The following is an 18,334-nucleotide window of genomic DNA, read 5'->3' on the forward strand; positions in this document are numbered from 1 at the left end:
AATTTGTTAGTAACCAGTAATTCTGAGTACGCTTCCATTTGGTTGAGAGTCAGAAAGCTTCCTCAGTGTCTTTGATTTCAGGCATGCAAGTAATAAATTCTTATCAACTGACTTCAGTATGACCTGTTCCTTATAATTAGAAAGATTCACATACAATGCTTTACAATAGTAAAAACAAAGCAAAGAAGTGAATGTTCCATGGTAATAGCCCACATCATAAAGGCAGGCAGACGTCACAGTGCCACTAATGGCTTTATGCCAGTCAGCAGTGATTGCACACTGCACACTTTCATATATATATATATATATATATATATATATATATATATATATATATATATACATATATATATATACAATATATAATGCTGTTGGTTGAATTATCATGCTTGTTTGTATAGTTGATAGTTTAAAAAAGTGTTTTTTTTAAATACTAGAAAACCTATAAATGAATTTCATTGTTTTATTGTATTTATTTCCTTAATGTTTTTTTTAAAACATTTTAAAATGCAATCACATCATTTTTCCCATTCCTTTCCTCCTTCTAACCTCTCCTATGTCCTCTCCAATCTCTTCCATGTCCCCCTACTCTCTAATTCATGGCATCTTTTTTTATGATTATCATTGTTAAATATATAAAAATACAACCTGCTGTGTTTAGTGTTGCCTGTATGTATATGATTTCAGGAATGACAACTTGGCATTGGATAACCAATTAAGGGCTCATCATTTAAATTTTAAAAAGCCTATATTTGTATTATATTTTAAATTTCTGTTTGAAATGAGACATGCCTTCGTATGATTCAAAGTAAACAAATATGATATTTTCTCCAGGGTCTCTATCCAAGTGAGGGTTAATTCATTTGCAAGTCTCCAGCACACTTCCAGTTAAAATTTCATGACACCATATGAATTGATGGGCACAAACATATACAGAATATGAAAACTGGTTTTGAAGGCCTATGAAGCTCTAGTCACTGTTTGGCTTGGATGCTCAAATTGGGAAACTGTAGTGATAAATAAAACTCCCATCACAGTCATACCAAAGCATTATGGGTCCCTATCGGTGACAGTGTGCAGTCACCGGGGCTCATGCCATTTTACATAATGTCTTAACCGTATTCAAATCAAGGCTCATAGTCTGGGTGGCTTCCCCAGCTTCCCTGTCCCGTAAGCTATCACTCTCATTGCCATTTGTAGAAAATGGCCTCTTTTAACACTGAATGTAGACTAGGAGAACCTGCTGGTTCCAGTGCTCCAATGACACTCCAGGGATTTGAGACCAATGTCTTTGAGCACAAAGGAGCAAAATCCAGAATATAAAAAAGGGCACACTCCAATGTTTATATGAACTTGTTTGCTCTCTTAGACAAAAGTACCTAAAAAGTCATGAGTTCTAATGGAACTTATATTGCATAAGAAACAGTAGTCCACCGTTTTCATTTAATTTGCTTGAAAGTCCAGCTTATAGACAAGTGCTTTATTTTCTGTCTTAAGGTAAAACTGGTTAATGCAGAATAGCATGAGAACATGTGTATTTTTCCTACTTCTTGTCACTCTCTATTTCAAAACATGTGGCAACTGTGACTAACTCATAAACCTGATTTGCACATGTTGTATTAAGTAAAAACACACATCCTCAAAGGACAGAAATATAAGGTTAGACAAGAAAATTTTAAAGTGTGAGAAAATAGGTAGTCATTTTTGTGGCTATGTCTGTGTATATTTGTGTGTGTTTGTGTGTGTGTGTGTGTGTGTGTGTGTGTGTGTGTGTGTGTGTGTGCACATGCACATGCTTATTCATGTGGAGGCAATGGGTCAACCTCAGGTACCATTTCTCAGATGTTATCCACCCTGTTTCTTGAGATAGTGCGTTTCATTGGCCTAGAACTTGCCACATAGACTAGGATAGCTGGCCAATGAGTCCTTGGGATCTGCCTGGCTTTAGAATTAGAAGTATGTTTTATCATGCTCAGATATTCTTTTGTGTGTCTTCTAGAGACTAAAACTGGGTTCTTGTGTTTATAAGGTAAATACTTAACAAACTGATGTATCTCCCCAGCTCTAATAGCCAACTATTAACATTACTAATATATCCATCAAATAATATATCCACCATTTTTTTTGTTTCTAAACTATTTCAGAGTTAACATAAAATCAGTACATACCTGAGTACTGTAATAGTATTTATTTTTAAAAGTCATTTGTATTAGACTTTTCACTGATGGGGGTCACATCCATTTAGACAGATCTATATTGATCCAAGTAGTTATCAAATATTTACTGAGTGAAGAATTATGTTTCATATTATAAACATTATAATAAATATAAAAAATATAAATATAAATAAACATTATAAAATATAAAAAATAATATTTGCAAGAGGAAAATTACATTTGTCCCAGTAATACTTTTTAATGTCACTATTTCCTTTAAAACACTTTTGAGGCCTACATTATGTTGAGACCCATGGTTTCTGATTATACTTTTCAGTTATTAGGTAAGCTTTTAAAATTATTTAATTTTTTTTTCTTTTCTCCCCACTGAGCCTCTCCTTTCTTTGACATAGACTCTCTCTCCCCTCATCTTCCTCTCTCCCACCCTTTCTCTCTGATGTAGAGCTACAGTAAGATAGCCTTCTACACTCCAGGAAAAGAGCTCATATCAAAACTCCATAGCACAGGAACATGTTTTGAAGATTATGGTTTAAAACCCGTAAACGCACAAGAAACCGGTACCTATTTCTTCCTTATTTATTTATGGGGTCAACTATGCATGTAAAATTGATAAAAAGATTTAGTTAAGCCAATGTATGACAGCCATTATTTTAGCAGTTTGTGAAGTTAATGAGGACATATCTCCTTTAGCAATTTTGAAATACATCTCATTAACTATGATTTCCACCTTAGTTCTGTAGTCTAGCTAAAATCGTGTATCATTTGCTCATTGCCTCATTCTGTATCCTTCTCCCTCGATCTTCAGCCTCCACAGACTACCATTTTACTTTGTGTTTCTGAGTTCAACTCTTCTAGGCTCCTCATGTAAGTGTGATCATGAAGTATTAGTCTTTATGTTCCTCGCTTACTTCAGTATGTATAATGTCTTCCAGTTCCATCTATCCATCTATATTACGTGTATGACAGAATTGTTTTCAAAGCCGCATGTACTCTCCTTTGTATATATGCCACATTTTTATCCATTTATTTATTGTCAACACATGGGTTGATTTTTTTATGTTGTTATTGTTAATATTTCTGCAGTGAATATGGGAGGCAAATATATCTTCAGCATACTGACTTCTGTTTTAAACATGCGAATCTTTCATGTAGACATGCTTACAGGCTTCTTATTCTTACTGTACTACTGAATTGCACTTTAACTGGCACAAACTGACTAGGATTCCAAGTAAAAAGTGTGAGAAGCCTGCATTATATGTCAACTTCTCTTTATATAAATGGGCATTATATGGCTTGATTTACAACAATGGAAAAATTGAATTAGATTGCTGTCTGTTTTTAAACATATTTGGAAAATAGCTGCCTTGTGTGGATAGTGATGCTGATTATTTATTTTAGTTTATTCTTTGAAATTAGAATAATTATTTCATGTTCCTCCTCCCTTTCCTTCCCTCCAAGCCTTTCTATGTACTGCAACCATTGTTCTCTCAAATCCATAGCCTCTATTTCTTTAATTGTTGTCATGCACATATGGATATGTAGTCCTAAATATATAAATGCAACTTGCTCATTCTGCATAATGTTACATGTGTGTACATGATTTCAAGGCTTGGTATTGGAGAACTGAAAGGATCCATCTATCCAAGTAGATTGTATGGTAAGTTTCTACTACAGTCACGGTTACTTAAGCCTCGCTCCTTTTCTTTTCAAACTTATCTTAGAAGAAAGAACAATACCAAAACAGATCAAAGCTCGTAAAGGACATTGGAGTTGAGCACCCTCTAGCCAAACTTGAATACTAATGACGCAGTTGAGACTTCAGCAGTTTGTGGCAGACACTTTTGACTTGGTGGGAAAACCATAGCAACACTGACAAGATGGCCCCCTGCTCCTGTGTTGCCTCTAGTGAACTAATTTTAATGATGATTCTTGTATAGTGGCATTCTTGTGCATTTCTACTCCCCTGAATGCTTGCTGTAGAACACAATTGTATCGACCTCTATATATTCTCTTAATTATATAATCTATAATTCTCTTCACTAGCTGAGACAAGTGTATACAAGATAATTCCATCATTTATTACACAAGTTCTGGGAAGTGTTTGCTTCTCCATGAATATCTAAAGTTTGCATAATGATTAGTCACTCAGAAATATCTAAGAAATAAATCCTGAGCAGTGAATGAATCCCTTCATCAAACAGACAATTAATTCAGGATATCTTAACAATCTTTATGAGTCCTAGAGTCATCGTAAACACTGGTAAATGTGTGAAAAGCCATGTGGCAAACAGTCACTGCTAGAAGCTGAGTTCCTGCCACTGTGCCTTCGATGCCAAGATGGACTCAAGTCCAGTAAAACCAAGAGATCAAGTAAAACTCCTCAGAACTGGCTGGTTTGGGGTCAATGTGACACAAGCTAGAGTCATCAGAGAAGCCTCAGTTGAGGAAATGCCTCCATGAGATCCAGCTGTAAGTCATTTTCTCAATAAGTGATCAATGGGGGAGAGCCCAGCCCATTGAGAGTGGTACCATCCCTGGGCTGGTGGTCCTGGGTTCTATAAGAAAGAAGGCTGAACAAGCCAGGGGAACAAACAAGTAAGCAGCTCCCCTCCATGGCCTCTGCATCAGCTCCTGCCTCCAGGTTCCTGCCCTGTTTGAGGTCCTGTCCTGACTTCCTTTGGTGATGAAAGTGCTGTGGAAGTGTAAGCCTACGAAAGCCTTTCCTCTTCAACTTGCTGTTTGATCTTGGTGTTTCATCAAAGCATTGGAAACCCTAACTAAGACACCCTCCTACTTTACTTCTGACAGATATCCTACCATAGTGAGGAGAAAAATAACTAGTTTTATTAACCAATCCAAAGCTCAGAAGAATTTCCTTGGCTTTTGATGGAAAACCCATCCCCCCAATATTACCTGTCTCTTCAATTATGGCCCGGATTCTGATAACTTCCAATAATCCAAAAAACATCATAAAGGAAAAGGATAACTCTTTTCTTTTCCTCACTCTTCTCTGTAACTCCTACCAAGTCTTAAGCTTCAAAACATATCAAGCTTTCCCAAGCAAGTGCAGCCTCCTCAGGAACCCACAGCTCACTCTGTGTCTACCCTACAAGTGTCAGAATTGCTCACAGGTCACAAATGGCTCAGATTGCACTGATACATTGCTCCAATTAGAAAGTTTTCTGATTCAACGCAAGTTTATGTTCAGAAGAAGAGAAGCGTTGAGGAGCCACACTGCTGACCCTTTCAAAAGAAGATCCTCTTCCCTGAGTTGGACAACCTGTGCTTATCATTTATACCCTTGAACATATCAGTTATTGGCAGAAGAGTGCAATGGGAGAAATCTAGAAACATGGAATCCTGCCCTGACTAGGAATGAAGAGTAGGACACACTCTGTGCTTTACCTCAATAACACATCTAAGCTGAGGAACAACTTGTAAACTTTGGGCTACTCTTCATTGTTATAAGTGGTGATTGGGTGTTGGGTGTTGACTTAGGACCTGTGAGACACGCCCTTCATATTTATTAGTAGTGAATAATTAATGTAATTAGTTGGCCCAGACATTTTTCTCTCTTAGAGGATTCTTTATAGAATTAAAAAAACATACAGATGCCAAAACTAGTCCTACAGAATCAGTTATACCAAAAATAGTAACTAGAGAATGTGGAACCATGAACAAAAAATTATATTAGAGATAGATTCCAACCATGGTTCCACTTTTAATCAGTTGTGTGGTTTTGTGTAAATGTGAATTGCAATGATATTGCCATCAAGTTATTTTTCAGAATATTAAGTGATATAAAGTATATAAAAATGTTTCAATGTGTTAATTATCTTCTCTTTCTATGCTTAAGCAACCTAAGCCTTTTAAATGTATTTCAAATACTGACAAAGTTTTGAATTTTCAATTTAATTTACTTTAATAATCATATGCTCTTTATTAGCAAAGGAAATTTTAATCTATGAATTTCTACTTTCTCAATGCTTGTCCCTGAAATCATCATATCACCTTAGTGCAGTTCTTGATACCAAGCTTTCTATTAACTCTATGTTGAAGGGTAGTTTCCTCTGAGTGTTTGTTAACTTCTGAGTTCTCTATATAAAGTCTTCTGGTCAGGTAACTGATTCATTTACTTTAACACAAGCCAGAATTATCCGTGCTATATAGAGATGAAGATGTACAGGAAACGTCATTCAGTTATGACTCCAACTCTTCCACAATGTGCAGCAAGCAAAAAAGGAGACTATTTTTAAGTGCCTTTACGCAGATTCTCTCAGGCTCATAAATGAGCACAGGAAATGATCTTGAGGGGGAAAAGTGCAGTGAAGCCATGCTTGAGGAACACATCGATTGAGAATAGTTCAACACCAACGTAATGTGAGTTTGGAGGCTCTGAAGGCACACAGTGAAAACGAAAATGACTTTCCTTCCCTACTCAGAAGAGAAGCCAGCTATTGATACTGCACTTGGTTTCAAGTGGCAATCTTCTGCCTAAGCAAAGACATTCTCCACGCCAACTGTGGATTAAGGACAGTGATGGTGTTCATTCAATATGCACTTAGACTCAGGCCTACAACAATGAGTCACTTGGTAAAATGTTCAAAGTTGTTTTTTTTTTTTAACCCTCCCAGATCTTCTCCATTGGTGTTCGTTACAGAAAACAAATTATCATGGTAGTATCTTCTTTCAGTCCACCATTCCCTGAGAAGTCAGCATGGAGCAGGGATAACTTTTGAAAACTTTGTTATGGGTATGTTTTCTTTTTGATGATTTTCACTCATCCTTCTCTTTCATACTCCATAGCCTTGCCAGGAAAATACATTCAGTACATGACCTTCTTCATGTACCCCAGATTTATGGAAAAGAAGTCTCAAGCCTCTCATCTAGTTGCTACAGAAACTTCCTGTTAAGATGTTAACTTTAAATTATCTTCAGGAGACGTTTTTAAAAGGAAATTTGAATCATTATTCTTCCTAACACCATAAAGCGAAAAAAGTTTTGGAAATTGTTAGTGTGCTTTTTATAGAACATCTAAAATTATCCAGTTACAGCACAGAGGTGACCAATGCCCAACCAGCAGCCAGAGGTGAGCGATGTTGCTTTAATTGCCTGGTTTTTAAGGTAGAAAGCTCCTGCTTTTTCTGGCGTCAGGTACAACAGTTGGGTTGCAAAGAATGGAGCAGGGTTTTTGTGTGAGGATGGGGATGGTGATAAACATTCTACCCCTAACCTGTCTTCGATTCAAACAACTTCCATAGAGTCATTTCTGAGGATCACGTGAGTCCTTGAACTATAACAGTATAAGCATATGATTTATATATGCTTATAAGCACATATATAAGCACAGTATAGCACGTAGCTTAATGTGATTAACATAATGAGCTATGTACCCACCATATTTTGTTTTCATGTCTATTGGTTGCACATTCTAAGGCTATTTATTCAACCAGGGAATATGCATTCTATAATAAAATTGTATTTGCTGTTCTGTAAGTTTTCAAGAATGTTCAATTCAGTTAACAGATTTTTTACAATACTAATTACATTAAGGGCATTGTGCAAAGTTCATGGCCATAAAAATGAGGAACGTATGGTCTTGCCATTCAAAGCAATGTATTATTTTCATTATTGAAACTTATGCTATAAGCATACATGTAAGTACAGAATGTATACTACTACACACAAAATACACCAGTATTTTTGAAATACTTATTAGGAATGCATTTATATGACCACATAGAGTAGAGATGGATAGATAGATAATAACAGAGTTTAAATTATATGATAGAAATGACATATACCAAATTAAAAATAAATACATTTAATAAAATGTGCAAAAATATTTTTCTGGGAGAATATTATGAGTAAGAAAACAATCCAGACCCAAGGAACTCAGAACATTTGTATGCTAAGGTTGAGATAAGGGAGATAGAATAAGACAGAGACATGAAACTGTGGATTGAATCAAACTGTGAAGAATCATGAAAACTGTAAAATTAGGAAAACATTCTATGTTAGGTATATATTATATCATAGAGGTACTATGATATAATCAGATTTCCAATTAAAATCTTTTGTGGAAATATTTAAAATAGACAAGCTGTAAGCTGTTAGAGTCATAAAAAAACAATTTATTCTACTATTACATTGAATTCCAGTACCCAACAGTGAAATTGGTGAATATTTTTTATTTAAACTATTCTATATGTGAAAGACTAACAAATATCCTTTACATGCATCTTAATCATTTTTAATTAATACTATTTTTAGCTGACATGACCATGATTGCCCACAATCTTAGGATAGTGGTTAGATGTACTTACAATGTAGAAAGGTTAAATCAAATGAACATTGCCGTTACCTTGCTTACCCATCATTTTCATGAGAAAATCTAAGTTTACTTACTGTTATTTTGCTCTTAGTTATTTAAAATATACACAATTGCTGATGGAACTCACCTGCCACGCAATCATTCTCTAAGTGTATTTGTCCTATACGTGACATATTACCCTTTGTCCAACAGCTTCAGTTCTCTTCTCCCCATCCCCCAGGAAGGTAAATAGAATCAGTATATCAGAGACATTACCATGCCTCAATCTTCATTGTACTTTTATTTACAATAATGAAGACATGGAATCAACCTGTCCAGCAGATGAATGGATAAAGAAAATGTGGTGCATAGGTAAGATAAAGTATCATTCAGCTTTTCTTGCTGAAGATTGGTGGTTCTCAGGATTCTGCCAGGCTTTTGGTGCCACATTATCACTGTTGAAGCACACACCTTCATTGACTGGGTCTCAACATCTTCAGAGAGCAAACAGCCATTGCTGGACTACCCAAATGGCATCCTATAAACCAATCCAATAAATCTCCTTTGCAATACATATTGGTTCTATAGTTCTGTTCCTCTGGAAGACCCTGGCTAACACAAACATGAATGAGCTTGAGGAGCGTCATATTGAAGGAAAGAAGACAGATGCAGGAAGAGAAAGCTCACAGGGTCCCACTTAAATGTGGATCCTATAGGATAAACTTATAGAGGTAGAAAGTGCCATGCCAGTCTTCAAATTTTTATTTTTTGAAGAAGAATCTATATTCTTACTCCAGGAAAGATCAACCCTACTGAAATCATTCTTCCTAAATACAGTTTATCATAGAAGACATGACCCAGGAAAGTAATAATTTGACCAAGCAAACAGAATGAGGAGCACAGTTATAGTTTGGTCTGAATGGAGCACAGTGGAAGGCTGGAAACATTTAAGGGTAGTTCATGTTGAAAGTGGGAACCAAGCTGGGTCTTAAAGAAGTAGGATTCTTGAGATGGATGGATAGTTGTTTTTCACAGGAATAGAGGTGTTGATAGGCATTGAAACTTTACATCAGAAAAACTAAATGGCTAAGTCAAGAATACAGCAGACCATAATAATCAGCTTGAACAGGCTTTATAAGATACCACAGAAATTTCTTATCTGGAATTTAAATGATGAAATCTATCAGAAGTTTAGTCTGTTTCTCTTTTGGTAGAACAGTTACATAAACTTAAGCTGTTGCATTTATCTATTGTCTTCTCCAGAAATAATGATTCCAATCACAATAAGTTTACATGACAAACATATGATTGGCTTGTGGCTACTTTTTGTGCATTACATTCTTTAAAATAAAGTTTTGAGCCAGGCGGTGGTGGCGCACGCCTTTAATCCCAGCACTCAGGAGGCAGAGCCAGGTGGATCTCTGTAAGTTTGAGGCCAGCCTGGGCTACCAAGTGAGTTCCAAAAGGCACAAAGCTACACAGAGAAACCCTGTCTCAAAAAACCAAAACCAAACCAACAACAAAATAAAGTTTTGAGAAATATTCAATTAACAAAATGTGGAAAACAAATGAATTATATTCTTCCTTTAAATAATGAAAGCTTAAAAATAGTAGGCCAACCACTAGAGCTGTTGTTCTTATAATGAGTAACAAATTGGTTTTGTCTAAATACTGAAGAGTAAGCTTTGGAGAGGGTAACAGAAATAGAATGGCCATTTAAAAAATATTGATCTCCTGTCTGCCACCACCATTCTAAGGACAGAAATAAAATCTTTATAGCCTGGAGAATTTGGGAGTAAATGACCTGAGCCCGTTATTTTCCAAGTAATATCTGCAACTGTCAGTGTTTTTAATGGTAACATAATTTATTTGGACATGAAACTAACCTGCTCCTCACAACCCCTAAGAAACTTATTTTGTTTTGAAAAATGAAAGGAAAGTATTTATTTAAAGTGCTTCATTAAATTTAAACTAAAATGCAACAATATACCCTTTAAATTGTTTTATTAAGCAAAGGTGCATGAAGAGGTCAGGAAGGAAATAAATAAATATGGTTGATTGACACATAGAAAAAGTTGTACCCCCTCATCATCATATCCTGGCCCACAACTCTGGCAGAAGCCCCTGCTCTACCAGAGACCACAGTGGTACCCAGAACCCCAGGTAAGACGCTGACTGTGGACCACCAACACTTTCTCAGAGTCTGCCCAGCTTTCCCCAACAGAGCCCCCCTGCCTTGTTCGCCATATTATGGCCCACAAAATTCCTTAGGAAAAAGTTAGAATTCTACATTTTATTCTAAACTTACAAGATTTTGTTTAAAATGGCAATTTAATACAGTTGTAAGCACACAAACTGATCTTTTTTCTTTCATTTTTCTTTATTAAGAAATTTTCTACTCACTCCACATACTATCCAAAGATCCCCTCTCCTCTCTCCTCCCACTCCTGAGCCCTTTTTCCCAAGCCACCCCTCATCCCCACATCCCCCAAATCGAGGTCTCCCATGAGGAGTCAGCAGAGCCCAGCACACTGAGCCTAAGCAGGTTCAAGCCCCTTCCCACTGCACCAAGGCTGTGCAAGGTGTCACACCATAGGCACCGGGTTCCAGAAGCCTGCTCATAGAGCAGGGACAGTTCCCGATCCCCCTGCCTGGGTGCCCCCCGAAAAGTTCGAGCCAAACAACCATCTTCCATATCCAGAGGGCCCAGTCCAGTCCCATGGGGGCTCCACAGACACCAGTCCACAGTTCATGGGCTTCTACTAATGTGGCCGGTCATTTCTGCGTGTCCTCCAATCATGATCTCGACATCCCTTGCCTGCAGTATCTCTCCTCCCTCTCGTCAATTGGATTTCCGGAGCTTAGCCTGGTGCCTGGCCGTGGATCTCTGTATCTGCCTCCATCAGTCACTGGACAAAGGCTCTATGATGACAGCTAGGTTATTTGCTAGGCTGGTCACCAGAGTAGACTGGTCCAGGCACCCTCTGGACCACTGCCAGCAGACCAAGGTGGGGTCAACCTTGTGGATTCCTGAGAGCCTCCCGAGCACCCTGCCTCTTCTTATTCCCATGATGTCCTCATCTATCATGGTATCTTCCTCCCTGCCCTCCCACTGTTCCAGCTTGACCCTCCCGTTTCCCTATGTTCTCATCCCCCACTCCTCACCCTCTGCCACCCCCCCCCCACACACACCCAGTCCACTCATGTGGATCTCATCCACTTCTCCTTCACAGGGTCATCCATGTGTCCCTCCTAGGGTCTTTCCCTGTTAGCTAGCCTCTTTGGAGTTGTGGGTTGCAGTCTGACTATCCCTTCCCTCACATGTAGTATCCACTTATGAGTGGTAACATACTATATTTGTCCTTCTGAGTCTGGGTTACCTCACTCAAGTTGATACTCTGAGGTACCATCTTACACCTGTCAGAATGGCTAAGATCAAAAACACTGAAGACAGCTTATGTTGGAGAGGATGTGGAACAAGGGGAATACTCCTCCACTGTTGATGAGAATGCAAACTCATACAACCACTCTGGAAATCAGTATGGCAGTTTCTCAGAAAATTGAGAATTAGTCTTCCTCAAGACCCAATTATACCACTCTTGGGCATATACCCAAGGAATGCTCAATCTTACTGCAAGGACACATGCTCACTATGTTCATATCAGCATTATTTGTAATAGCAAGAACCTGGAAACAACCTAGATGCCCCTCAACTGAAGAATGGATAAAGAAAATATGGCACATATACACAATGGAGTACTACTCAGCAGTAAAAAACAACAACAACAATGATATCATGAAATGTGCAGGCAAATGGATAGAACAAACTGATTTTTTGGAGGACTGGGCACTCCTACACTTTGATGAGAAAACACCATTCGGTGGCATGTATTTGAAAGGCAATAGGCTAAAACATACCACACATTTCAAAATATTTACTCACTTTGTATAAGTCACTCCTCTCTTTGGAATTTGTCTTTGGAAATAATGTTGGATTTTGACAAATATTTATAAAAGGAAATATCTTTCAGTATAAGCTTATAACAGTGAAAAACTAAAAATGGCATAAATACCCAAAATTCAGAGATAGTTTAATGGATCATGATTTATCTACACACTAGATTTATAAGTGCTATCAAATATGAAAGAGGTTATGAAAAATGTGCTTAACAGTTATAACTTTTTACTCTTTCTTTCATAATATGATCATTCATATGTCATCAGAAAACCATAAAGCAGCCTAAACTCTTGATATATGAATTTGGCATGAGATAGATCCACAATCTTTTTAGATTAGAAACTGAGGCTTATGTTGGTGTGTTTGTTTCTTGTGGGTGCCATACCAAATTACCACTGATTTGGTGACTTAAAACATGAATTTGCCTCACAGCTCTGGAGGGCAGAATTTGAATGCAGTACACTGGGATGTGTTGATGGATATTTGATCATACTGTGAACCCCAAGATTCTGTTATTTAAATAAAATCAAACCATAGGTTGAAAGGCAGAGCAAGCAGCCAGTTGACTAGAAGTAACCACAGAGAGGGAGGGGAAGTCTTGAGGTCAGAGGGGGGGGGCACAGGAAGTAGAAGGGAGGAACATCTGGTTGGAGGAGTTTTGTTTCAGACCAAGTAGTAGAGAACACTCTTTCGGAGATGGCAGAGGAGGAAGGTCAGCCAGCTGCTTTCTCTGCCTCTCTGAGCTAGCAGGTTTCTCCCCAGTGTCTAGCTCCTGAGTCTTTATTGGTAAAAATAAAAATACCTAGTCAAAACATATTTGTCTTGTGGTGGTATTGTGTTCCCCAAAATATTGTGTACCCTAATAAACTTATCTGGGGTCAGAGACAGAACAGCCACTAGATACAGAGGCTAGAAAATGGTGGCACTCACACCTTTAATTCTAGCACTCTAGAGGTAGAAATCCCTCTGGATCTCTGTGAGTTCAAGGCCACATTGGAAACAGCCAGGCATGATGACTCATGCCTTTAATCCCAGAAAGCGAGCCTTTAATCCCAGGGAGTGGTGGTAGAAAGCAGAAAGGTATATAAGGCATGAGGACCAGAAACTAGCAGCATTTGGCTGGTTAAGTTTTCAGGCATTGGAGCACAGTTCAGCTGAGAGCCATTTGGATATGAGGACACAGAGGCCTCCAGTCTGAGGAAGCAAGACCAGCTGAGGTGAGGTAGCTGTGGCTTGTTCTGTCTCTCTGATCTTCCAGTGTTCACCCCAGTAACTGGCCTCAGGTTTGATTTTATTAATAGGAACTTTTAAGATTCATGCTGCATTGCCTCCCTATGTGGAGGCGGCTGAGGCAGTGGCAGAGACAGCGCCAACAGGACATGAAGGCTCCCCTAGGGCCGTAGCCTCAGCAGGGGTGGTGGCAGATGTGGAGGTGCAGTCAGCAGCTGAGGCAGGGGTAGGTTCGGGTGCAGCCACTGTGCCACAGAAAAAACAACAGGGCTGAATCTGGGGTGTCTGCACAACAGCACTCCATGAAAATCTAGGCAAGAAAGAACTCTTATCTTTTCCTCATTCAGCTTCCAGTAGCTGCCATCATGGCTAGTGGCAGTCACAGTGTAATCTCTGTCTCTGTTGTCACATTACTTCAACCTCTTCTATGTCAAGTCTCTTCTGCTTCCCTCTAAAACACCCAAGGATGTATTAATTCACTTTAGGATGAGCCAGATAATGTCTCAGGAATACTATGCACACAGTCCATTTTTAATATATAATGTATTAAATTCACAGATTCCAGACATTAGGATATGGGCAGCTTTTGGTGATGGTAGTGGCTATTCTTATTTTATTAAAAAAAATCACCGTTGCCCATTGTATTTTACTATCTGAATACTTTCAACTGTGATCCACAAGGACCATGATTTCTATCGAAAATGATATCCTAGTGTTGGTAGAATTATTTCTGATCAATCTATCTTTCTGTGTGGCTACTCCAAATGTGGCTGCTTCTCCAACAGTATAGGAGAGATATGATACTCAAAAGTTATTGTTGCCAAATTAAAAAGGGAAACATCACATAAGATGACTATGCACCATAATTTTTAAAAATGCAGCATGTATACACTATCATCAACAGAATATGGAAGAGAAGAACAAAGACGCTGTATTTAAGTCACTCCTCACAGTATCTGGTGTTGCCCTTTTTAAAAACCATGGCTGCCTTTTATGCCATGGCTGTCCTAATCCACAACTGCACCTAATCAGTTGACAGCAAGGCCCGCAGCACAAGGGGATTCTGTGCTCTCAGGCACCAACTCTTTCAAAGCTACCAAGGGAACTTATCTAAACCTCTGTCCCTCTAAAGAACTCAAGGTTCAAAGGTTGAAGTAGAATTCTGCTCCTCGGAGAGGCTGAATAGCAGGTCACTCACCCCCTCTCCTTGCTTGAGTCTCCCAAAAAGCCCTCCTCCTCCTTCTCTTGGCCCTCCTTAAAAGCCCTACCCCACCTGGCTCCTCCCTATCACTCCCTGTCAGCCAGTTGCTGATGCAGCCTCCTGGCCACAGGTGAATGTTATATAATTTAATCAAACACAGGTAACACATCTTTGAATCATTAAACAAATGTCCCAGAGCATAAACAAAAGTAACACACCTTAATGTTCTACGACAAAGTGGCAGCACAGTCAAGCTAGAAGCAGAGACTGCATGGTAAGAAGGAGAGCTTTGTTGGTAGATGCCATGCACCAGAAGAATGCCTGTTACTCTCACAGACTTTGTTATTGGCGCTCTTACTCACAGAAGAATGCTGTTTGATTAAGGGGCTGTTATCACCCTCAAACAAATCCATGGAACTGCTAAACCACTAGTTTTGCCACTTTTATCACCACAGGTTTGATGGTTTACCTTTGCCCAGCACACCTGTTATTTATTTTTTTATTTTAATTTTTTTGAATAGTTCTCACATAGCTCAGGCTAGCTTTGAACTCCTGATCCTCTTGCCTCTCCCTCCCTAATTCTGAGATTGGACCAGTGTTGATCCAATGCCTGGTGCTGGATGGGCTGGCACTCTTCCAACTGAGCTGTATCTCTGGCTCAAGAAGAGGTGGTGGTGGTGGTTGTTGTTTTGAGAGAAGGTCTCACTGTGTAGCTTTAGGTGGCCTAGAACTCACAGACATTCATCTGCCTTTGCCTCCCAAGTGCTGGGATTCACAGCATGGGCTACTATAGCACAAATCCTAATTGGTCTTTTTTGCTTGTTTGTTTTTTCTCTTTCTTAATCTAAAAATTTTTATTCATTTTACATACCTACCACATCCCTCTTCCTGCTTCCCCCCACCCAGTAGCCCCCCCCCCCCCATACTCCATCCCTTCCGGAAACATGCCGGGTAGATGCAGCAGCAGACAGTCACTCATACCCCAGGCACTGCATCCACATGGAAATAAGTTTATTATAGTAGAGAGATGAAGAGAAAGATAGGGAAAGAGGGAAACAGAGGGAGAGAGGGAGAGAAGAGGGGGAGGAGAGGGGTTGAGGGTGCACACCTTGTGGGAATGGAGGGGGGCAGTTCTCTTTTTTAAAGGAGACTTTAAATCAGGACACTGGGCAGGTCTTCAAGGGGAGGGTCAGAATACTAACATTCCTCCATTTTGGTTATTATAATAAGTGAGTTATGGATAGCAAGTGGGGGAACAAGGGCGCTGAATTCTCAAGACTGCTTCCTGCTGACAAGGGGCGAAGTGGGGAGGGGGAAGCCGGGAGTCACACATGGCCATGGGAGATCTCAGACGTCTGTTCTTTGAGGGAGCTGAGAAGGTGGGTTGCAGCAGGAGCTTGTGGGGAATGGCACGCCACCATCTACTATTTCTCTGGAGGTCAGGCGGGAGCAGTGAATCTGCCCATAGGCAACTGAAAGCTCCCAGAGTTCTTTTCAGCCTCATCACCAGGAGTGATGACGCCCGAGAGCCAAGGATAGGTCTCTGGGCCCCGCCCACAGGAGCATGCTAGTGGCCACAGAGGAACAGGCACAGAGACCACGCTGTGGCCAGAGGCTCCAGTGAGTCCTCTCCCCCATGCTTGAGCCACTGACAGGAAGTGGCTTTTTGCTGCCCTTAATAAAGATGGTGGTCAGGTCATATGACCTGTTCCCTTTTGACTTCAGCAAAGATGGTGTCTGCCTGACCACATGATTGCCCTTATCAAATATGGCGGCTGACCACATAGTCATGTGAGCTTAAACTGAGCAGATAAGGAACATATACACTGAAGCACTTAAAAGTCAATCAGAAAGAAATATAGGTGGCCACATCAGTCATACATTTCCATTCACACACAGGAAATAGACTTTTTGAAAGAAAGATGAAGAAAAGTTTTTCTGGGAAATGTTTATGGTTAATGCCTTGGAGCTTGGAGCCAGTGCTGTGGAGGGGACTGGGAAACAGAGTAGCAGTGCAGCCAGGTGGGAGAGAGGGACCCCTGGGCTACTGCTTGGTGGGAGCAGCCTCAGAGGAATGAACCCAGGCCATGGGTCAGTAGCATCAGAAATACAGTCAAGTGACCAGATATTTCTGTGGCTACTCAGCCACTGCTTTTGCTCAGCAGCCTCTGTGGTGGGGCTTAGGGCTGCTCACCAAGGTCCTGTGGGTGGAACAGGTGGATGAGGTCCTGGCAACAGAGGTAAGTGACAGAGAAAAAAGATTTAAGAGATAAAATTACAGACAAGGAGAGGAATTGGAGGCAAGGGACAGGCAAAGAAAGTGAGCTTCTCCTGTTGGGCAATTTTTCATGTCTCGGAAAGGAACCTGGTGACAGGTGATGATGTAATTGTTTAGCAGAGACTGGGGAGCATGGTGAGCAGGTGATGAGGAAGGAGCTGGGATAGGAGAGGGTAGCACATTTTCCACCGAGGTACAAGGTCCAGCTGACTGACCTCCAGAGTCCCAGAGGGTCAGCAAGGACCGATGAACAGTGCAAGATAGCCAGAGGACTGTCGTACCAAAGGCTATGGGCCATAGAATTGAGTGGGATCAGGCTGTCTCCGTATTTCATTGCATAGGGACAGGGCCTGGAGGATCTAGCATGAAACTTAGATAGTCCTATTAATAAAAACAAACCTGGAGTCAAGTATTGGAGTAAATGCTGGATGATCAGAGAAGCAGAACAAGCCACAGCTACCTCACCTTGCCAATTCCTCAGCTGATTCTGTTTCCTCAGACTGGATGCTTCTCTGCTGAACTGTGCTGCTCAAAAGCCTAAAAACTTAACCAGTCTAGTTCCTGGTCCTCATGCTTTATATACCTTTCTGCTTTCTGCCATTACTTCCTGGGATTAAAGGCTCACTTCCTGAGATTAACGGCATGAGTGACCATGCCTGGCTGTTTCCAGTGTGGCTTTAAACTCACAGAGATCTGGATGGATCTCTGCCTCCCAAGTGATAGGATTAAAGGCGTGTGTGCCACCATTTTCTGGCTTCTATATCTAGTGGCTGTTCTGTTCTCTGAACCCCAGATAAGTTTATTAGGGTGCACAAAATTTTGGGGAACATAATATCACCACAGTTATGATATTGCATGTGAGGGACCCCAGCTGGCCAGGCTAGGGTATCCTCACACATTCAGGGAAATATGCTGGGTAGATAGATGCAGCAGCAGCGAGTTATACATACCCCAGGCACTGCATCTATGTGGAAAGAAGTTTATAACAGAGAGATGAAGAGAAAGATAGGGAAAGAGGGAGATGGAAAGAGAGAGAGGGAGAGAGAGAAGAGAGAAGAGAGAAGAGAGAAGAGAGAGAGAGAGAGAGAGAGAGAGAGAGAGAGAGAGAGAGAGAGAGAGAGAGAAGAAGAAGAAGGGGGCAGGAGAGGGATTGGGGGTGCACAACTTGGAGGAATGG

The sequence above is a fragment of the Peromyscus maniculatus genome, chromosome 13 (assembly GCF_049852395.1).
Source record: "Peromyscus maniculatus bairdii isolate BWxNUB_F1_BW_parent chromosome 13, HU_Pman_BW_mat_3.1, whole genome shotgun sequence".
NCBI lineage: Eukaryota > Metazoa > Chordata > Mammalia > Rodentia > Cricetidae > Peromyscus > Peromyscus maniculatus.